Source organism: Suricata suricatta, chromosome 4 (genome assembly GCF_006229205.1).
Source record: "Suricata suricatta isolate VVHF042 chromosome 4, meerkat_22Aug2017_6uvM2_HiC, whole genome shotgun sequence".
NCBI lineage: Eukaryota > Metazoa > Chordata > Mammalia > Carnivora > Herpestidae > Suricata > Suricata suricatta.
The window spans coordinates 155,409,273-155,432,618 of record NC_043703.1 but is presented as its reverse complement, the minus strand read 5'-3'; the positions used below and the strand labels follow the sequence as shown (position 1 = coordinate 155,432,618).

The 23,346-nt window shown below is 41.5% G+C and overlaps 1 long non-coding RNA gene across 1 annotated transcript; it reads left to right on the top strand.

The window, feature by feature from the left end:
* The first annotated feature begins 16,665 nt into the window (after window positions 1-16,665).
* On the top strand, window positions 16,666-17,353 carry LOC115289191. Its single transcript, XR_003907453.1, has 2 exons — window positions 16,666-16,887; window positions 17,107-17,353. It is a non-coding gene; the product is annotated as an uncharacterized LOC115289191 (long non-coding RNA).
* The last annotated feature ends 5,993 nt before the right edge of the window (window positions 17,354-23,346 follow it).

Genomic DNA, 23,346 nt, shown 5'->3' with positions numbered 1-23,346 from the left:
ATTAACCATAGAACTCCCCTATGACCCAGAAATAGCACTGCTGGAGATTTACCCAAGAGATACAGAAATGCTGATGCATAGGGGCACATGTACCCCACTGTTCATAGCAGCACTGTCAACAATAGCCAAATCATGGAAAGAGCCTAAAATGTCCATCAACTGATGAATGAATCAAGATGGTATGATTTATATATACAATGGAATACTACATGGCAATGAGAAAGAATGAAATCTGGCCATTTGTAGCAACGTGGATGGACCTTGAGGGTGTCATGCTAAGTGAAATAAGTCAGGCAGAGAAGGACAGATACCATATGTTTTCACTCATAAGTGGAACAGGAGAAACTTAACAGAGGACCATGGGGGAGGGGAAGGGGAAAAATAGTAGGGGAGAGGGATGGAGACAAACCATGAGAGACTCCTGAACACTGAGGACAAACTGACGGCTGATGTGGGTGGGGGAGAGAGGAAGAGGAGGACACTTGTTGGGATGAGCACTGGGTGTTCTATGAAAACCAACTTGACAATAAACTATAAACGAAAAAAAAAGGATAGAAAGGAAAATGTAAAACTAAAAAAAAGGAAATGTGCCAGTTTGGTTCAAATATTGATTCTAGTGGAAGCTTTGCATGTGTGGAGGCAGAGTGTGTGTGGGAATTCTCTGTCCTTGCCCCTCAGTTTTGTGGTGAATATTAAACCTCCCCCAAAATTAAATTACATATTAAGAAGTTTGTTAACATCTCCTTTTTCGTTCCCTTCCAGGCTATTAATGAGGGAGACTGTAAGAACAGTTCAAGATTAGGAAAGTGTTTTAGAAAAAGCTATTACTGAGATGACATGAGTCCCACTCTTGACTCCTACAAATGGGGAAAATGGTGGCTCTGATAGACCACGTAGCAAGTTTAATGTATCACCCTTGGAACTTGGAAGATTATAAGTGATGATTCCTTATTTCATGATGCAGAGAGCTAAGGAACAGAAGTTTGTGGCAACTAGGATGCTCGGATGTTAGAGCAAATGAGAAGTAGCAAATGAGAAGGATCTGACTGTCTCAAATCTCTTCTCACATCTACTTCTAACCCTGGAAATATTAGAAACCAGTTATTAAGATGAGACAGAACAGTGGCACCGGGGCGGCTCAGTCAATGCAGTGTCCGACTCTTGATTTCAACTCAGGTCATCTCACAGTTCATACGTTTGAACCCCATGTGGGGCGCCACACGGAAAATTCAGTGCCTCCCTGGAACTCTCTCTCTCCCCCTCTCTCTCTGCCCCTTTCCTGCTCGCGTGCTCTCTTTCTGTCTCAAAAATAAACACTTCGAAAACTGAATTTTAAAAAAAGGTGGGACAGAACACACTAGATCGGGAAAGATGAACAGGTCAACTATTCCTCTGTTCACAGTGTAGCTGATGGACGGATTACAGACACAAGATAGAAAAGACGCAACTATTCCCCGCACTATTCAAGTTATTCAACCAGACCAGGGGTTACCAAGATATTAGTTACCTGAAAATAGCCAAAAAAGCCCTGTATTTTCCCTACTATTTCATGTGAGGATCTTGGGGAAAAAAATAACCTTTTGAATATGTGTGCAGAAAAACTGGAGTAATTGAATATAGTGGTTGTTCTGATAACACCATGTGTCCTTCTTTCCTGGAGTTAGAACTCTACACTTAAAATAGTAACATAACAATGAATAAGGAACAGCAAGCCCTTTAGTAAAAATCATTTGGTAATCCACTTACTGATCATTATAAATTAATATAATTCTTTTAGAAAGCAAGTTTCCAAATGTCCCACGAATAATAGTTATCCTAGCACTGGGTACAAGTTTATACTAAAAATACAATAATCATAATACTATTTTAAAAACAGTAAGATTTCCAGGGTACCTGGGTGGCTCAGTCAGTTAGCATCTGACTCTTAACATTGGTTCAAGTAGTGATCTCATGGTTTGTGAGTTCACAACCCATATCAGGCTCTGTGCTGACAGTGCAGAGCCTGCTTGGGATTCTCTGTCCCCTCTCTCTGTGTCCCTACCCTGCTCGCTCGCTCACTCTCTCTCCCTCTCTCAAAATAAATAAACTTAAAAATTTTTAAATAAAAATAAAAGTAAATTTTTTACAAAAGCAAGACTTCTCAAAAAGACTTTTTATTGCATAAAATATAATAGGATCTGGTCTTCCTAAAGACTTTTTTTTAAGAAAGAAGGAGAAGAGCTAACCTTAATTAAGTACCTTCTAATTGTTAGGCACTCCACTCACATTATGTACTTGTAATTCTTACAATTATCCTTGACAGAGTTCTGAAAGTGCTCAGCATCCATTTTGGGGATTTTTTGTTTGGTAGGTTGGTTGGTTTTGTTTATATAAATGGGTAAACTAATATTTTGGGAAAACTGGTTAATGACTCCATAAACACAAAACTAGCCAATGGGACAAACAGAATTTGATTTCCAAAATGTTATTCCAAAGCACATGTCCCTCAGTATTCCTGGTATTCCATTACACTTGTAGAACCTAGTCTGACTCCACAATTAAAAGAGACATTGGTAGTTGTTTTTTCTTTGTATACTTGAAATCTTGGACTCTGAAAAATGAACACTAATACTCTGCAATATGTCCTTCATAATAGGGCCAATGGGGATATGTGTTCAACCACAAATTAAGTTGTTTATAATCAATCATTGGTATCCCCCCCAAAAAATAGCACTAACAGAGAAAGTAGGTATGGCTGTGGAAAGATTGAAAAAAGAAATGTGAGACAGTGGTATATTTAGCATGGGAAAAGTTAGGGGCACACCACCAGCTAGTGTTTACAATGCCCAGTTAGTCCAGTAATGTCCCAGAATCCTTAGCAAAAGCAATAATGACTCATTTGACATAATCATGAACTGGACAATGAAGTTAGGGAAACAAACAAATCACACTTATTTCAAGTCTGTCCATTCACTGGAGATTAAAAGAAAACATGTACTGGTCAAATGCCCTATCTCAAACTTGTCAGTTTTCAGCATATTTGCCTTTATTCGCAGAGTAGATTGTTTTTGCCTTTTTTTTTCCCCCTTCTCAGGTTATTTTTCTAGAAAGTCCTGGTTACAGTCTAATAGGGGAAAAAATGGCTCTCCAAATGGTTGAAAATGAATTTCAAGGTACCTGGGTGACTCAGTTAAGCGTCCGACTTCACCTCAGGTCATGATCTCAGAGCTTGTGAGTTTGAGCCCCACATCAGGCTCTGTGCTGACAGATTTTGTTTCAGATTCTGTGTCCCCCTCTCTCTGCCCCTCCCCTGCTCATGTTCTGTCTGTCTGTCTGTCTGAAAAATAAACATAAAAAAAGAAAGAAAATGAATTTAAACAGAAAAAAACCTGGTATTGCAAACATCAATAATATTGTCTCAATAGCCTTTTCTTCCTATTCACAGATGAAATACTAGGAGGAAGAGATGGCACTCTAAGCAGTGTGATTAAAGATTTATATTCACCACTTAAAGACACCACACCAGTCGGCAGCCAAATCAGTAAATCTTGTCCAGTTCCTAACAGCAGGTAGACACGTCTTTGGAAGGAGAAAAAAATATTATACCGTTGGGGGAATCCAATAAAGGGAAGCACGGAAAGAATTAGGACTCTGTGGGCATGCTCAAAAGCTCATTCAAGTTTCTTGTCTTCTTAAGGCTTTTATATTCCCAGTGAAACGTACTCTCAGCTTATTGAAATATTCTGGAAGACTTCAAGACACTAGACAAGGTTTCGTATTTAGTTTTTGTTCATTGGTTTCATTTGTTTCTTTTGTTCTGAGAGGCCTTAGGGGATTAACATGAAAGATTTCAGGCACGAATGTCTTCTGCTGTTGGCCACACATCATACCACTGACTCCTCTTTCACGCCGAGCCTGCCTGACCACCCTATAAATCCTCCACTAAGAGAAGTAGAGAAGAGGCAGATGTAAGCATAGGGAAAGTAACAAAAAGTCTCCGTGAGGCCATGAAATACTGTCATATATAAGTGAACAGTGCTTTTCAAAACTTCAAGCTGAACGCTTCCAAGATTACTTGACAATTCCTAAACATTGAGAAACACCAATCAGTAGTTTCTACACAAAACTGTATAAACTAACTGCCTTTAATTATCCCTGCCAAATATGCTTGGAGATTTGTAGGACTCAATGAAGTCTTTAAAAAAGAGACTGAGGGACGCCTGGCTCAGTAGGTTAAGCCTCCAACTTTGGCTCAGGTCATGATCACATGTTCGTGGGTTCAAGCCCTGCAATGGGCTCTGTGCTGACAGCTCATACCCTGGAGCTTGCTTCCGATTCTGTGTCTCCCTCTCTCTTTGCCCCTCCCTGCTCATGCTCTGTCTCTCTCTGTCTCAAAAATAAATAAAACATTCAATTTTTTTTTAAAAGAGACTGGGATTTATTCAAGCTCTCATTAATTTAACCCTATTGATTTATGACTCTGACATGTTTTGTACCAGGAACAAACAAATCAGTCTAAGTTGTTTGTCTACGTCGTAAAACTTTCCTTTCACATGCCCTGCTATGCTGCTACTTACGTGGGAATTTATTCTGATACATGTGGCATTCTCTTGTGAGATCAAAAATGGCACCCATCTGATCCCACTCAGCCCTCATCTGATGCTGTTCCTCTCAGCAGCAGGAAGCACTTTTCAACTTTCCATTCTGGAAACATCTTCTTCTCTTAATCCATACAACCTCATTTTGTCATGTAGTTGTTGTTGTCTGTTTTTCCCTTTGCCTCTCAGGCTACTCTACCCTTTTCCTCTACCTGGATTGCACTCAGCCCAGAACGCTATCCTACTCTCCTAGTGGGACATCCACACTCCTCTCCTGAAGCATCATCTGTGTGCAACTGAGTCTTCAAGGTGTATTTTCAGCCTCCCTCTTGAGTGACGTCCCTGCAGGGCCAACATCTCACTTTCATTTCTCCTTGGTGTCTCAGAGCGTGCCAAGCTTAACAAGTCCATAATGATTTATTGATTTGCTGCTATCTTCAAATCTATTTCTCCTCTTATGATGCTCTTGTCAAATGTGTCTATTTCTATCTTTAGCACTGCAGTCTTAGCTTAAGCCACTATTATCTCTTACCATCCCAAGGTATTTGCAGAAGCTTACTAATTTGCTTTCTTTCTCTTCCATTGCCTTTTTACATTCTTCAAAAAAAAAATTGTCAGAGGGATGCATGAACTTTTTCAGTGATTTCTTTTTGATCTTAAGACAAATAGAAATCCCGTGATACAACTTTTATGAGTTGAATCATGTGACCCCCAAAAAGATAATATTGAAGTCCTAATCCCCAGGACCTGGAAATGTGACCATATTTGGAAATAGGGTCGTTGAGGACAGAATTCTTTACACTGAGATCATACCGGAGTAAGGTGGGCCCCTAGGTCCATATGACTGGTGTCCTTATGAAAAGCCAGCCAGGTGAAGAAACAAGATCACACAAGAAACGATGTGCAGACGGAGACATAGACCGGAGAGACATTGTCATGCCAAGGGGCACCGAGTGCTGCCATTTGCCACCAGAAGCTAGGCGGCAGTCACAAAACAGAATATTCTCCAGTACCCTCAGTGGGAATCAACCCTACACATGATTCGATTTCAAACGTCCAGCCTCCAAACCTGTGGAAGAATAAATTTCTATTGTTCCAAGTGACCCAATTTGTGATACTTTGTTGCAGCAGACTTAGGAATCTAATGCCATGGCTCAATATTCTTCATAATTTGCTGTTTCCACCTTCCCTTTCAAATCTCATTCGTACTGCTCTCCGCTCCCTGTTTCAGCTGCTCTGGCTTTATCTAAGGCCATTTTTCACTTCAAGCCATTTATCTAAGCTTCTCACTCCCATCCCACATGCTCTTTATTTTTACTCTCAGACCCGTTCAGATGTCACCTAAAATGTCACATCTTCACAAAGGCCTAAAATTCCCTGGTAACTCTGCTTCAATAAAGTGACTCGTTTTGCAATTATTATTTTTTTTAATCAGTCGAATGTCTTTCTTCCTTCACATATTTATTTGATGAGTAAAGAAACTTTGTCTTGGGGCACCTGGGTGGCTCAGTTGGTTAAGGGTCTGACTCTTGATTTTGGCTCGGGTCCTGAACTCATGGTTCGTGGGTTGGAGCCCTGTGTCTGGCTCTGTGCTGACAGGGTGGAGCCTGCTTGGGATTCTCTCTTCATCTCTCTCTGTCCCTCCCACTGCTTGCTCTCTCTCTCAAAATACATGAATCAACTTAAAAAAATTATTTAAAATTGAAACTTTGTCTCATGACACTGCATAACTGGCACTTAGCGCAGTGACTGGGAAGTAATCCTTGTCTGTCTGAGGAATAGAAGGAAACAACAGACCAAGTCACTTAAAAATAGATTTGACATGGGGCGCCTGGGTGGCTGAGTCAGTTTAGCATCTGGCTTCAGCTCAGGTCCTGATCTTGCAGTTCGTGGGTTCAAGCCCCATGTCAGGGTCTATGCTGACAGCTCAGAGCCTGGAGCCTGTCTTCAGGTTCTGTGTCTCCCTCTCTCTCTGACTCTCCCCTGCTCACATTGTCTCTCTCTCTCTCTCTCTCACAAAAATAAATAAAACATTAAAAAATTTTTTTTTAATTTTTTAAAAATCAATTTGACAAAGTTACTGGGAAGCTGGCTGCAGAAAGCAATGTTTTACTGAATGTTTCTGAATGAACAATGATCGTTGCCCGCCATAACTGGTCTACATTTACTGTCAAGTTTTCCTGAAATGAATCCAGGTGTGGACCAGCCAGTAGTTCATCAAGTTCCCATTAGCTCTGGCTTCAAGAATAGTAGTTGCTGGGATCCGCCATCACTGACCACATTCCTGGCTACCACTAGACCTGTGGATCTCTATCTATGATCTCTTGCAAACTATTCACATCTGCAGGTTACTTCTCAAACTAAAAATTCAAAGATAATTTGGGAAGTGAAATCCTCTAGAGTTAAATTACTGAAGCACAATCTTTGCCCCTTCCTAACTTCTGACCTTAAAACAACCATTGAGGCTTCAAGGCCATGGTGTTCACACTGGTAGCAAAGAGATGGTAAGAGCTGACCTCCCCTTCTCCCAGGGTTGCTAAGAGCATCTACTGGAAGTCAAAAGAGTAGACTCATTCCAAGTACTCAGCTCTGTGTGAATCAAACAGAATTGGTGTCAAAACATCTTGAGGCATAACGGATTTAACAATGTGGCTATAAATGCCCATCCACTGAGGAATGGATGAAGAAGATGTGGTTTAGATACACAATGGAATACTACTTGGCAATGAGAAAGAATGAAACCCTGCCATTTGCAGCAACGTGGATGGAACCGGAAGGTATTATGCTGAGAGAAATCAGTCAGAGAAGGACAGATATCATTTGTTTTCACTCATACGTGGATCTTGAGAAACGTAACAGCAGTCCATGGGGGAAGGGAAGAGGGGAATATGTAGTTACAGAAAGGAAGGTGGGCAAACCACAAGAGATTCCTGTTCTACAAAGAACAAACAAGGCAGATGGGTGATGGGGAAGAGGGGAAAACAGGTGATGCGCATGGAGGAGGGCACTTGTTAAGATAGCATTGGGTGTTGTAGGGGAGCCAATTTAACAACAAATTATATTTTAAAAATAAATTAATTAATTAAAATGTGGCCAAATAGCTAAATAAAGAGTATCTTACCTAATCTAATATAGTCTGTCAGACACAGAGCATTCCAATGAATTTTCCATTTTGCAAAAATTTCACAGGTACAAGTTCAGCCTGTTCTTGTTAGTTAGCAATTAAATGATAGTTAAATTCACAAAAGTAAACTGCTTTTAACATAAAATTTTCATCTTCCATAAAAGAGAAATATAGTCTGAGAAATACAGTATTTATAGATTCACCCATCAAGATGGTCTTTCTCAAAAAGTTCTGGAATCTTACACACTGCCTATAACTTCTCACCCTCATACCCCCCACTCCCTACCCCCGGAACTACTTCTATACTTTGGGGAAACAAAAAAATCAACCACATAGTTTCTATATCCCAGAGCTCACACTTGGTAGGTATGACTTAGAAAACAACTCAGTTTAAGAGAAATGGGTGATACTCTTAAATGATAAGCCACAGTGTATTTTATATAAACAGATCTCAAAATACTGTGTCTCAGTGATTTTTCTGAGGATCAAGTGAAATCATGAGTATAAAGTCCTTACCACAAAATTCCTCCCTCTGAGCACCTAACACATGAAAGGTCATTTATTCTTTTCAGATGTGGAGCAAATGCTCTTGGGATCAATATATCTGCTTGTAAGATGTACAGAAAGCCCAAGGGAAACTGTGGCATTTCTCTCCAGAGTATCCATTTTTCTTGATGGAAGACAATGTAAAATATTAACTATGTGTTAAAATAGATACATTATATACTCTGAAATTTTACATTTTAAAGCACAGTGACTTACGGATTTTAGTGCTAGCTGGGTAGTATGCAGAAAATGGATATTTTATTTTTTATATATTTTTTATTTATTTTTGGGAGACAGAGAGAAACAGTGCAAGCAGGGGAGGGTCAGAGAGAAAGGAAGGTACAGAATCTGAAGCAGGCTCCAGGCTCTGAGTTAGCTGTCAGTACAGAGCCCAATGGTGGGGGGCTCAAACCAACAAACTGTGATATCATGACCTGAGCTGAAGTCAGATGCTTGACTGACTGAGCCACCCAGGTGTTCTGAAAACAGATATTTTTAAGTCAAAGACTTTGGGGCACCTGGGTGACTCAGCTGGTTGAACATCCGACTTTGGCTCAGGTCATGATCTCATGGTTCATGAGTTCAAGCCCTACATTGGGTTCTGTGCTGACAGCTCAGAGCCTGGAGCCCTCTCTCTCTATCCCTCTCCTGCTTGCATGCTCTCTTTCTCTTTCAAAAAGTAAATAAGCATTAAAAAAGTCAAAGACTTCAGTGGATCAAGTGATAGGCAAACTAGGGCAAGAATTCTTAAATCTCAGGGATTATGGCCCCATCCATATAACAGAGATACTAACAGCTGTCTTGAAAGACTACAGTGACAATGTATTAAAAAGCCAAAACTATACCTGTCACATAGTAGATGCTTAAAAATAGTAGATACAATGACTCTTTTAACTTACCCTTAAAAATAAGATTCTATATATTTATAACAATGAAAATTATAAAAAAAAGCCATAAATTGATCTAATTGCTTACTATTGGCAATGCACTTTCTTCACTACTGAAAAAGCTTTTAAAATAAAAACTTATTTTTCTTCCATTTATTTTAATTAATATGTCTGAGGCCAGATAGGTTGCTGCAAAAGGGGTCTTTTTTCTTGGAGGTGGGGAAATGAAAAGGGAGAGGTTTAAAGAGTTGTTTAATAATAAAGGTAAATTATGAGTGCTCTGCCTTTTAAAACTCATTTAATTTCCTTTTAATGTGCCTGAAACTTTGCCAAGATTTAAATTGAACTCCTGAATTTGATTTTGTTTAAAAGATTTCATATTTGTCATCACAGCTTCATTTTTTAAAAGTTTAGGGCCCATTCATCAAGATAATGATTTGGGCACTCTATGTGCCTGGAAGATTTTAAGACCAATTCATTAGAAATACCTGAAATTTCTCAGGGCATTCATATCATGAATGTCACTAGGAAGAGTTGCCTGGCCATCCTATAAAAAGTGTGAATCCAAGTTAAAAGCCCCCCTTGGAATCCATTCATTTTGTTTCAATTTAAAGCAACTTGCCTCCTTGGAAAGAACACCAGCTCTGAGACAAAAGCTCAGGATGGATGGTCCAGTCTGTTTGACTTCTCATTCCCAGAAGTTAAATTACCCATGAAATAAGTAAAAAGGTCTCCTCTTTCCTAAGGGGTTGTCATTGTCAAATGACACAAAGTATTTCGTGGATTCCAAAATGCAATAAAAGTGAAAGGCATTCAGTACACAACTATTTGTTGCATATCTACTATGGAGACACCCCGAGGGAATGCACAGTTCAGACACGATTTATGGCTTCATCCAGTTTGCAATCAGGTACAGTGGTAACCAGCAATGACAACTTACACTACCTGTTAGAAAATGATGTATCCTGGAAGAATTTAGTGACCTGACATTGTCTGGTATTACAATGTGGCTCTACAACGAAAAATGTGATCCTTGTTACATACTGCTGATATGATTTTACAAGTTGACTTTAATTAGGTAAACAAAAATAAACACCAAATAAATATGGGAAGAAAAAAAAAACAGTGAACCTAATCAAACCAAAACACTAGCAGCTAGTAGAGAATATAGGGAATTTTTTTTCTTCTTTCTTCATAGTTCCCTTTAAAAGGTCTAGTAATAATCCTCTTCTCTTTGCCTCCACTTCCTTAGGCTTGTGTCCCAAGAGACAGGTCAAGAACCCAAGGAATGCATATGTAGAGTTCCTGGGTGGAAAGAACCAGGGTCCACTTAATGGCATTTATGTTGGGGTTAGAAGGAAGGGCTTGATTTGCATACAAATAGATGTTGGTAGATACAGTTTATTTCTACAGGGATGAACAATGGAGCTCTCTCTATAAGATCTCAACTCGGTTTTGGAAAAACTTGCCAAGGAAATCTACCCAAGGACTTGGATTCCAAACTTGGTAGAGAAGGTCTTTTTTTCCTACATGCCTTTCTTTTTGCCCTTTAATATTTCAATTAATTTAAGACTTCACAGGCGGCCCCCTTACTCTGTTGAATCTCATACAGGGCCAGCAATGCACAACTTGAGGGGAGACACAAATAGCGTTCTTTTCAAAAAGAGATATTGTTTGCAGAACACTGGTAGAAAATGTTTCTCTTTTTTAAAATCTATTTTTATTTGTTTAATGTTTATTTATTTCTGAGGGAGAGACAAAGTGTGAGTGGAAGAGAGGCAGAGCGAGAGGGAGACACAGAATCGGAAGCAGGCTCCAGGTTCTGAGCTGTCAGCACAGAGCCCGATGCAGGGCTTGAACTCAAGAGCCTTGAGATCATGTCCTGAGCTGAAGTCAGAAGTGAGCCACCAGGTGCCCTGAACATGCTTCTCTTTAGAAAGTAACTGTACTGGAGCACCTGCGTGGTTCAGTGGGTTGAGCGTCTGACTCTCGATTTCAGCTCAGATCATGACCTCAAGGTTAATGGGTCGGAACACCGTGTTGGGCTCAGCACTGTCAGCCTGCTTGAGAATCTCTCTCTCCTTCTCTCTCGGGCCCTCCCCAACTTGTGCGTATGCACGCTCTCTCTCTCTCTCTCAAAATAAATAAATAAACAGTTTTAAAAAAGAAAATAAATGTACTTACCAAATTCGTGTAATACGTATTCATTACAGAACACTGGGAAACCACAGAACCTTATAAAAGATTACCTATTATTCTACTAACTATACCTTGAAATATGTTTTTATCTTTCCCCCAACTCTATAGACTATATAATACTATTCCCTTTATTTGACAGACGAGGAAACAGGTGCAGAATGGTTCAGCTAAGGCTTGAAAGAGGACACTGGAGTTGAAACTGGCTGGGGGGTGGAGGAGGCTGACTGGAAACACGCAAGTGTCCCCAGACTCGGAAAAGCGTCCCCCTGCCCGGGAAGTGCACAAGAAGGCTTTGACAAATGGAGACCAAACTGTGTTCAGGGTTATGGCTCCAGAGAGCAGAAAAGCAAGAACTTTTTGACCAACCAGAACTGGGTTTCAATCACAAGGCTCCTGGTTTTGAAGATTTCATTTTTCCCTAAAATGAAGTTTCAACTTCTTCAACGGAATCTGGAGCAGGACCAGACTCACAAGTAGAGCTGTGAGGCGTCCACGTAGGGTGTGTAAATCCACAGCAACAACATGCACACGTGGAACGTGGACTTGATTATTGACGCGCCCCCCACCTGAGACACCGTCCTGAGTCTTTCTCTCATTGGCCTGTGGTGCTTAAACCTGCAGGATATGCCCTCTACCAAATCTACCCCAAACAGCACGTATGTTATGAGCAAGTGAAATATAAAACCACTGTAATGCAAAGAGCCATCTGAGATTATCTGAGCATGTGTTGCATTCCCTCGTGGGCAATGATGAACCTTTGAATAGTAGTTTTAGAGTTTACAAAGAATCAGTAAGAATGGTCACTGAGATTAAGGTCTCACCCACAAAGGATGCTGGAGACCCCAGATAACTTCACTCAAGGTCATACAGTAACTGTGGTAAAAGTCTGAGGGCATTCCATCAACGTTCATTACATTATTCTATAGGGAAAAAAAAGTTTTTTTCTGCAGTTAGGTGAAGCAAAAGTGAATAAAAACAATATGCCTATTATTACCTAAAATTACCAGCTAGAATATTGCCAAACTACTTTTTGGGGCAGCGAGAAGCAACGAAAAAAAAGTAAAATGAGAGGTAGGTAGAAAGCAAGTACAGCATGACGCAGGCACAATGAATACTGTCCGTCTATCATGTTTCTATACTCATTGTCCCATTCACAAAACATCCTTTAGGGTGACCGTTTTGTTCTGACAATAGCACATTGCAAATGACTCTTTGTGCATCTTTTTCCAGGGGATACGCTGCGTTTTCCCAATCATCTGATACAGCGGTTTGCAAACTCGATGTGTCACACAGTCACAGGGAGTTTGTGAAAGCACAGTGAGGGCCTGCCCCCGAGAAACTCCATCAGGGTTGGACCCAAGAATTTGCCTTTTTAACTAGTTCCCAAGACGTAATCCTGCTGCTGCCCCTAGGAACCCACTTGAGAACTAGTAAAATCCTCCTTGAGGCTCAAGGCCACGCCTCCCACCAAGAATCTTGGGATCACTCTGGGCTCTCTTAAAACCGTGTGCCCTTCCCCAGTTAGATTCATCACGTCACAGAAGTGACAAAACAGACCAGGACAGAACGTAACACGGGGAATAAAACTTGAGCTCACCCTGTAAGTAGCTGCGTCGCCGCAGCTTTCTCTGGAAGGTTCTCTCCTGACATGTCCTTTGGCACATACTCCCTTATCTCTTCACTGAGCTGCAGCCTCTGCCGGGCTGGGGGCAGCATAGTCAGCAGCCCCTCAGGCAGGGGGCAGCAGTGGCTCCTGGAGGAGGTGACCCTGACCTTCAGGGCTGCCCGCCGCAGCTCCCGCCTGACTGCAGGCCCCTGGGGTTGGCCAAGCAGCCTCTTGTATGTCTAACGGCTCCCGGGAGCTGAGGGTGCACCTGCCCCGTCGGAGCGGCACCAGAGGGGGCCGAGTGCCCGCCATTAAAGCTCCCTTCCCGCGATACTGCCGTCCTACCGCGGAGGCAGAGCCCGCCGTGGCGCCCCCTGCTGGAGGGAGGCCACCGAAGCGCCACCCTGCTGCCCAGGCCCAGGAGAAAGTGCCCTGAGCCGCTACCCCGGGGGGTTTTAGTTAAGGCAGGAGCACTAAAGTTGGGGTGCCCGCTGTGGAATATCCAATTCTTCACTTCTGCCCGGAGGAGAACCTCCCTCTGGTTTTTGAGTTCCCTGCAGGGGTGAGACGTAGGGGCAACATTGCAACTTTGTGTCTCAGCCCGTCCTACCTGCCTGCATTGTTTTTATTTTCTCTTTTCCCGAGGTTTCAGGGTTTTTTTCTTTTTTTCCAGAAGTTGTTCCCTGGGGAGCGGTAGATTCCACGTGTTCATGGCAGGCGGTGATTTCAGAATCTCCGTATGTCACCTTGATGAGTCAGTCCCGCCATATATGATAGGGGTGGAAAGGAAATGGATGGCTACTTAGCACCTGCTTTGCTCTAAGATTTCCATGTGCATTAATTCTTTACATAATCGAAGCAACTATTTGAAATATATTATCAACCATTGCAACAAAAAGGGAAGCAGGAAGCTCAGAATTCGTGTAAGTTGGCCGGTAAGAAATAAGCCCACTGACCCAGTTAGAGTAGGGACGCAGAGGCTCTGAGCACAGTGAAGTGAGGCTTTAATCCAGGTTCTCACAAGAGCAGGTGTCAGATGGACAGGCACACTGGGGGCACTTACAGCAGTTTATTTCCTAGTATGAAGTCCCTCCCCTCTGATTCCTCATTGGCTGAGTACCTACAGGGGTTACAGCCTCGCCTGGAAGTCACCTATCCCCATGTAAGGGCAAGAAGACGTTCCTTGAGGTGACACAGAGACTTCAGGTCTTTGGCATGTGCTCGTTGAAAAGCCGAGGAAAAATAAGCCTGTAATTGGAGAGAGGAAGAAGGAGCAGGAAGTTAAGTGTCCAAGTGTTGGGGACTCTCTTGGGGGAGAGGGGGATAGGCAGGGAATTGTACATACTTCCAATAGGTTGTAAACTGGACAGCACAGCTTTTATTTGATATTTCTGAAAGTGAATCATCTCACCTACTTCTCAACAGCCCATGGCCCTTCAGCCCCCAAGGAACCTGCTAGACTCAAACCTAGACTTCTCCTCTTTCTCAAATATTAACTCTTTTCCCTGTCCTTCTCCAGCGAATTACACTTAGTAGACTTCGGTGATACTACAGGTGATTGCCATCTCTGAATTTTCTGGTCCTAATTATTTCATATGGTTAGTCTCATCTTTCAAAGGTGACGATACATTTTTCCTGAAGACTTATGGTATCAAAGCAAATGTTAAGGATGAATTTCCTGTATTAAGTCCTACTCTAGGCAAGGCATCAGAGAAGATACACCTAATGTAACGGAGTCCTCACATCCACCTAGAGGACTCTCTGGTTGACCTAATGTCATGAAAGTGTTTCTTCCAGTTTCATTCTCTCCCTTTCTCTCACCATATTTTATTCTCCAAATTGCACTTGCCACTGTCATAAGTTATGGTGTTTATTGCTAGTCTATTCTGTGTCGCTCTGGCTTGAATGGAAGCTTAATGAGAGCAAGAATCTTTATCTGAATTGTTTACCTCTACCAGCTACCAAATCGTTCCTTGGAACATAGTAATAGACCAATCGATATTAAGTAAATAAGAAGATAATATTATCATTTCTATATGACTGCTTCAGCTAACTGAGTGAGGACATATGTTAAAGTTCTATCAGTTCAGGTTGGTTTTGCCATTTGACCCCAAATGGCCAGGCAAACAGCAGCCTACATAGTTCTCCAAGCCCATAAACCAAGACTTCAGACCCCAAAACACTGTCTTTGATGATACTCTACATCTTCCTTGGTCTTTCCATGAGCACCAAATTTCTGAGTATTCCCATTATGCAAATCTACATAGGAACTCTTTATACACATGATTAATCAATTACCTCATAGCGTGAGGAAAGCTGGATAACATCATAGGTGCTAATATCAGACTCCCATGAAAGTTTTTTAGGCAGTTCCTGAATTTGTTATCATTGTTTAATCACCGCTCTTCCTCTATAGGGTATAAATAAAAGGGCGTGGCATCAGGAGACTTAACACTACACCCACTTACTCTCCTTACTGGCTTTGAGGAACATAAGAGTCTACACTGTTGAATTTGAGGGTCATGGGATCAAGCACCACGTCAGGCTCCAGGCTCAACTTGCCATTCTCTCTCTCCCTCTGCCCCTCTGCCCTTCTGCCCTGCTTGCATCCTCTCACTCTCTCTAAATTAATATTGAAAAAAGTAATCACAAGATTATGACAATAATGATGATAATAAAGAAATTGATTGTTTCAATGAAGTAAAACAGTCAAATGCTTACCTGACTGAGCCACACAGGTGCCTAGAAAAACTGTATTTTATTTAAGAAATGAAAAAACAAAAACAACAACAAAGCAAAAACCACACACATTTTTAGAATAAATCCTCTCAACATAGTAGTAATTTTTGGCATTCTTTGTTCTTTCCTTTTAACATGAAAATGAGCACTCTGCAGGAAATAACCCCTGTGAATTCATGAACCCAACTTTTTTCTTTCCATGGGGTAGTAAGACTTCCCAATAGAGTTAGCAAATATTTATCAGCCATATAGGATACAAGTACTGTGATCCATTGTAGGCCAGCGTTTTTCATCCTCAGAATTATTGGAATTTTGAGCGAGAATTTCTATTATGAACGGCTGTCCTATGTGTTGTGGGATATTTGGCATTATCCATGGGCTCCACCCACTAGATGCCCCTGTTACCCTCCCCCTCTGGCTACAGCAACCAAAAATGTCTGATGATGTTACCACATGTCCCCTGAGGGCAAACTTGCCTACCGTGGGGGACCACTGACTTAACATACACAGGGATTAATCAGACAACTCCTACCCTAAATGTATGTATCCATTTATCGAGAAATACATATAGTTATATGTAATACATGTACTTAGAAAACTTAGAAAAAAATCATATGCACAATTTCTGTGCACATATCTGTATGAGAATTGTTTGTATCCCTTTATCTAAGGCATTATCGGCAATATTATCTATGCTAACAAGAAGAAAATATTAACTTTCTCAAAGAAAGGAAGAAAACAGTGTATATAGCAACCATTTACTATGTGTGGGCAACACACTAGATTTGGTCACATATAGTAACACATCCATTTCCATAAATGCCTGTGATTTATGCATTATTTTCTCCATTCTGTAACTCAGGAAACCATGGCTTAGCATTGTTAACTGAGTGTCCAAGGAAACCCAACACACTCTATCTTCCTGAATTCTAATTCAGATCTGTCTGATTTCAACCATTCTGCTTTCATGCCAAAGAAAAGTGTTTAAGAAACAGTGCTAATGTAATAGGTTAAAATATGTATTGTTTGAAAAAACTCTGGGAAAAAGAACTTGCTGAGTTTAAGAAAACAACCAATGCAGAGGTGTTTTGCTAATGAGCACGATCAGATGAGTTCACGCCGAGCCGTATAGACAAAGGAGAAACGGATCTGGAGGCTTGATGGCTCCTGCAAACAGCACCTGTCTTCTCCAGTTGGGAGGACTATGAGGTGATTTTGTCATGAGGAATTGTTAAATATGCTGCAATGAATGATTGATACAGAATACATCAGACTAAGCATTTTTATGCTGTCTAAGCATACACTTCAAAGTCAGAGATTTCTTCTACTTTGGAAGAAAATAACATGCTGAATTTTAATTTCCCCTTTTCTCTGGAAATGCAAAGTGCTTTGCTGACCTCTGTGACTATAAACCATTTTCTCTGATAGGAGAAGAGCAAAGGGGAGGCAGCCAGATCGCTGCTCCTGGAGACTGCACCCAAGGACACGTGCACTGACCCCCTCAGATACATGAGGGGTGGAGACAGTAGGCTGGCGAGTCTGATGGAAGAGATGCTCTGGAAAATTGCCAGCCAGAGGCACGTGCACACGTGGGCGTGATCTACACAGGACTTAGTTTCAGTGAGTGTGCAATTGCTTTCTATTAAAATGCCAGGCATTTTTCCTTTTTAAAAAATGTTTGTTTATTTATTTATTTTGATAAAGAAAGCAAGCATGAGCAGGAGAGGGGCAGAAAGAGAGGGTGAGGGAGGGTCCCAGGCAGGTACCATGTCACCAGTCAGCACAGAGCCCAGTGCAGGGCTGGATCCCAGGAACCGTGAGATCATGACTTGAGCTGAAACCAAGAGTCAGATGCTTAACCAACTGAGCCACCCAGGTGCCCTGGTGTTTTTTTAAAGAAAATATTGGGTTATCTGGGTGGCTCAGTCAGTTAACCAGCTGACGTTAGCTCAAGTCATGATCTCACAGACTGTGAGTTCGAACCCCACATATGGCTGTGTGCTGACAGCTCAGAGCCTGGAGCCTGCTTCGGATTCTGTGTCTCCCTCTCTCTCCACCCCTGCTTGTTCTCTGCCTCTCTCTGTCTCTGTCTCTTTCTCTCAAAAATAATAAACGTTCAAAACATTAAAAAATTTTTTAAAGAAACTATTTACATTTTTATTACAGGATTATTTCAAAGAAACATAAATTCAGAGCTAAGGCATTATTACACAGTAATCCAATTCAGTCTTTACTACAGAAAAGGACATGGATACCAAAAGGAGAAATACTGTGCCCAAATTCACCAAGCAAGTCTGTAAGCAGACAGCATATCTAAATCAATATGGAAACGATTCCTGTGGGAATATCCCCTTGGTGAATCGTTTGTACATTCAAATTTGCTCTTTTCACCTCTCTGTTTCATTTATTTCATTGCAAATGTTTATCGTCACCTACATGTCATGTTCTTCATAAATTTCAAGGGAAATAAAATGTGTATAAAGCTCCAAAGCCCAACATGCCCAGCGATGCAGGGGTAAGAGCTATAATCATGAGAAGAAGCAGCTCCAGGAAACTGGAGGCTTGGTAACAGGGAAGACTTCCTGGAGGAAGTAGCATTTCACCTAAGAATTTAATTATAAGAATGAATGAGCCACACTCCAGATAATAGCTATTCTAAGCAGAAGGATCAATATGGAAGGATATAATGTCAGGCTGGGCTCAGAGTAGCAAAATACTTAATATTCAAGAGCAGATACTGTGTCAGGTAGGAGAGGGACTGAGCATAGAGAGGCTATCAGAGATCAGGCCCAGCTGGATGACATTTAGGATGAGGAAAATACTTTCCATAATTTTTTAATCCCCCACCATAACCTGCAAGGTAGAGAGAGATCTGTCCCCATTTTAAAGGTGAGGAAACTGAAACCCAGAGATGTGACTTCCTCAAGGTTCTAAGTGTTGAAACTTGAATAATAATAAATCCACATAGTCCATTATGATTCCTAAATGGCTTCTGGTATCTCCTACTGAGGAGAGCTCTTCTTTCCTCCTTCTGGGTCCCATGTAGCCATTTAACTGTGTCAGTTTTGTTAATCTGGGTCATTTGCTTCTCATGCATAAGAACTCTTGGGCGGAGAGTCAGCTCCAAAGGTGAGAGCAGGAGCCGGCATGCCATCAGCTTGAAAGGAGAGAGAAAAGAAGGTTTGGGGGTCCACTTGGGATTGAGATCTTTAGCATTAAAAGACTGTTGTGGGCCCAGCAAATGTTGGGTAATTCCTAGGGTCTGTCTGTCATGATCATCTCCTGTTGTTTGGCTCTCATGGCTCTGTCCATCCAGGTTACCTGTTTTGCCTTTGGTCATCCCATCTCATAAATTCTTTTTTTTGGGGGGGAGGGATGATAATTTTTTCATGTTTATTTATATATTTAGAGAGAGAGAGTACACCTGCACGCATGAGCATTGAAGAGGTGGAGAGGGAGAGAGAGAGAATCCCAAGCAGGCTCCATGCTCTCAGCACAGAGCCTGACTCAGGAACTAGAGATCTTGACTCGAGCAGATATCAAGAATTGGACGCTTTGCCTCCTTAGCCACCCAGGCACCCCCACCTTGGAAATTCTGAAACAAAATCTAACTGCAAGAAGACTTTAAATTGGTGTGTTTTTCCTGTGGTCTACACAGTGAGCTGCAGGGCCCTCACGTGGCTCATGAAGGCCTCCAGAGCCTGGCTCCCAGGTGCTTCTGCTCTTTACCTCCTGTCTCTGGCCCCCTCTGCTTTATGGTTCAGTTATGTAAAAATATCTATAGCTTCTCTCATATGTAATATTCTCTCAAATCTCCACTCTTCAGCGGGTTTTCTCTGACTGGGCCATCTTCCTTTTTGTTCGTTGACTCAGAAGATACTCACCCTTCTGTGAAGCCTTCCTTGCTCATCCCCTTTGCAACGATGAGGTGCATCTCTGCAGCTTTCTAGCTTGCAGACCTCTCCATGAGCACAAGTCTCTCATGACGTTCCAACCATTTGGTGGGTGGTTTCCGTCCCCCCATGTAAATGTTTTGTTTTATTTCTTTTCACATGTGAATATTGAACATCAGCACACTGAGTAACTCAGGGTATATCCTTGTGATGGTTAATTTTATGTGTCAACTGGGCTAAGAGACAGTACTCAGATATTTAAACATTATTCTAGATATTTCTGTGAGGGCCTTTTATTAAGTTATTTTCAGTTTATTTATTTTGAGAGAAAGAGAGAGCAGGGAAGGGGCAGAGAGAGGAAGAAAAGAATCCAAAGCAGGTTCTGAGCTATCAGCACAAAGCTGGGTGCAGGGCTCAAAGCCCTGAACTGTGGGATCATGACCTGAGCCAAAGCCAAAAGTTAGATGCTTAACCACTGAGTCACCCAAGTGCCCTACTATTTTTTTTCTTTTTGATGACAACATTTAATTCCGTAGACTTTAAGTAAAGCATATTACTCTTCGTCTATGACCCAGCAATAGCACTGTTAGGAATTTACCCAAGAAATACAGAAGTGTTGATGCATAGAGGCACATATACCCCAGTGTTCATAGCAGCACTTTCAGCAACAGCCAAATCATGGAAAGAGCCTAAATGTCCATCAACTGATGAATGGATCAAGAAGATGTGGTTTATATATACAATGGAATACTACGTGGCAATGAGAAAGAATGAAATTGGGCCATTTGTAGCAACATGATGGAACTCGAGTGTATTATGCTAAGGGAAATAAGTCAGGCAGAGAAGAACAGATACCATATGTTTTCATTCATACTTGGAATAGGAGAAACTTAACAGAGGACCATGGTGGAGGGGAAGGGGAAAGAAAGTTGGGGAGAGGGATGGAGGCAAACCATGAGAGACTCTTGAATAGTGAGAACAGAGGGCTGATGGGGATGGGGGAGAGGGAAAGTGGGGTGATGGGCATGAAGGAGAGCACTTGTTGGGATGAGCACTGGGTGGTCTATGGAAACCAACTTGACAATAAACTATAAAAGAAAATACATATATATATATATATATATAGAAAAAAGAGCGTAGTACTCTACATAATGCACATGGGCCTTATGCAATTAGTTGAAGGCCTTAGCTGAATAAAGACGGATTCTCCTGAAGAAGGGAAATCCGACAGTGGCCAAACTTAAGACTTCATCTACAACATCAACCCTTCCCCGTGTTTTCAGGCTGCTGGCCTAACCTGCAGATTTTGGACTTCCCAGCCTTCATGATTGCTCGAGCCAATTTCTTAAAGTCAATCTCTGTGTCTCTCCCCCTCTTATATTCCCCTCTATCCACTGGTTGTCTTTCTTTGAAGAACTTGGACCCATAGAACACTGAATAGATTTGTTAAAAAAAAATAAAGCATCAACTGATAGAGTGTTATTTTTCCTAGATTGCCTTTCTTTTGTCCACATATAAAAAATAGCATGCACCACCAAAAAACCCTTGGAATGTATACTGACAGAAGTTCTCCTGTTTGACACAGGGGGATTTTTTTTATTAGTTACTTTGGCGAAAGAAGTGATTTGCTTCCAAATATCCCGTAACACCACCCTCACTAGGAAGACCTATAATTTCATATATTTTAATCTCTCTATTACTAGGCTATGAGCATTGACTTCCAACTCAAAGATCTGGAGTCCCAGGTAAGATCTGCCACTCAGGAGCTGGAAGACCTTGGGCAAAAGTCGCTCAGCCTCTTTGAGCCTCAGTTTCCCCATCCATAACTTATGTGCTGTAAGGTGACTTGATGTTTCCTGTGAAAGAGAGCAAATTTAAGTGGGATTCATGATTTAGACTCAAAGATGTAGAGTTCAAATTCACGTTTCTTAAATTACTCGTCATGTATCTCTAAAAAATGTTCTTCACTTTTCCATTAGTTTCCTCATTTATATATGGGGATCTTTGCATCTGCCTGTTTTGTTATGCAAATTGGGTGTGGTGCTGCAGATGTGGGTCAAGTTTGGAATAAAAGCATCAAGAACACATCTGAACTGCCCTTGAGTCTAGTCCCTGTTGCTGCTCAGAAATGACATGACAACTCTGTGCAAAGGAAGGGAGTCATTCCCCAAGTCTATACTAAGCAGGAAATGATCCTTTCTACCAAAGAAATTTTGAAATATTCCTCCCGTGATCTCAAGAGAGAAGGATCCTCACCGAGAAAGTGCCTACACCGAGTGTGCAGACACACACAGAAGACATCCATGTAAGACATCCAGGGAGATGCTGCTTTGCACACTGATGGCCGATTTGGACACTGACAAATATATCCTAAAAAGTGATGAAGTGTTGGAGTGCAGAGCCTACTGCCAAGAAAGAATTCTTGAGAAGTCGTGGTGCAAAAAGGTGGTGTTATTAAAGCACAGGGTCAGGATCTGTGGGCAGAAAGAGCTGCACGGGGATCATGAGGAGCGATTGATTATATTTTTAGAGTTGGGGGAGCTAAGACAAACAGGGAAGTTTCCAGAAGGATTGTTCATATGCTGAAGAAGACTCACAGGATTCTGGAGGTCAAGCCATTGTTGGCTAAGGTTGTCTTTCCCTCTAGCAAAGCTGTAATATTCAGGCAGTTGGGAGTTCCTGTAGGAATGTTATAAACTGCCTGCCTCAAATATTTGCCAATGGGCTACAGGTTATAAGGAAATTTAATATATACATTTCCTTTTTGCGTTTGTTACCCACATCAGAAAGCACTGATAGAACTTTGTACTTCAGGACGTTTTCTGGGAAGTCGCATAATCCAAGACTTAGAACTTCCTCTGATAGTGATAACGCTTGAACAAAATGAACAGTTGGGCACCCACAGGAGATCTTTGGGCTGGGTGAGGGCACCTGACCAGACACTTGAAGAGAGCCATGAAAATAAAGGACTATGAAGCCTCATTACTATAATTTTTTTAAATGTTTATTTATTTTTGAGAGAGAGAGACAGAGTGCGAGCAGAAGAGGGGCAGAGAGAAAGGGAGACATAAAATCCCAAATAGTCTCTAGGCTCTGAGCTGTCAGCAGGGAGCTCAATGTGGGACTCAAACTCATGAGCAGTGAGATCATAACTAGAGCTGAAGTCGGAAGCTCAACCAATTGAGCCACCCAGGCACCCCTACAAATTCTTACGCTTTGTTTTATATGCATGTGTATCTTATATTTTTATAAGATAAGCTGTAGTCATTGTTTATACATTTTTTTTTAATCAGAAAATCTGAGTTTGAGGTGCCTGGGTGGCTTAGACGGTTAAGTGTCTGACTTCAGCTCAGGTCATGATCCCAGGTTTGTGAGTTTGAGCCTTTCATCAGGCTCCATGCTGGCAGCACTGAGCCTGCTTGGGATTTTGACTCTCTCCTCTCTCCCTGATCCTCCCCACCTGCCTCTCTCTCTCTCTCTGTCTTTCTCTCTCTGTCTTTCTCTCTCTCTCTCTCTCTCTCTCTCTCTCTCATTTAATAAACAAACAAAGTTAAAAAGACAAAAAGAACCCTGAGTTTAAGGCCTCTGAGATTGTTAAAACTAACTTGATAGATCACGTGGTACCCCCAAATTCAGAGCCACGATTCTGGTGATCATTGCCCAGACTGCCTTCCATAGATAAAGCTGCCTAAACCAGGTATATTTATCAGTAGTAGTATTGAATTTTTGAGCGGTGGAAGTATTATATGCCATAAACCAATGACCAAGTACAGAT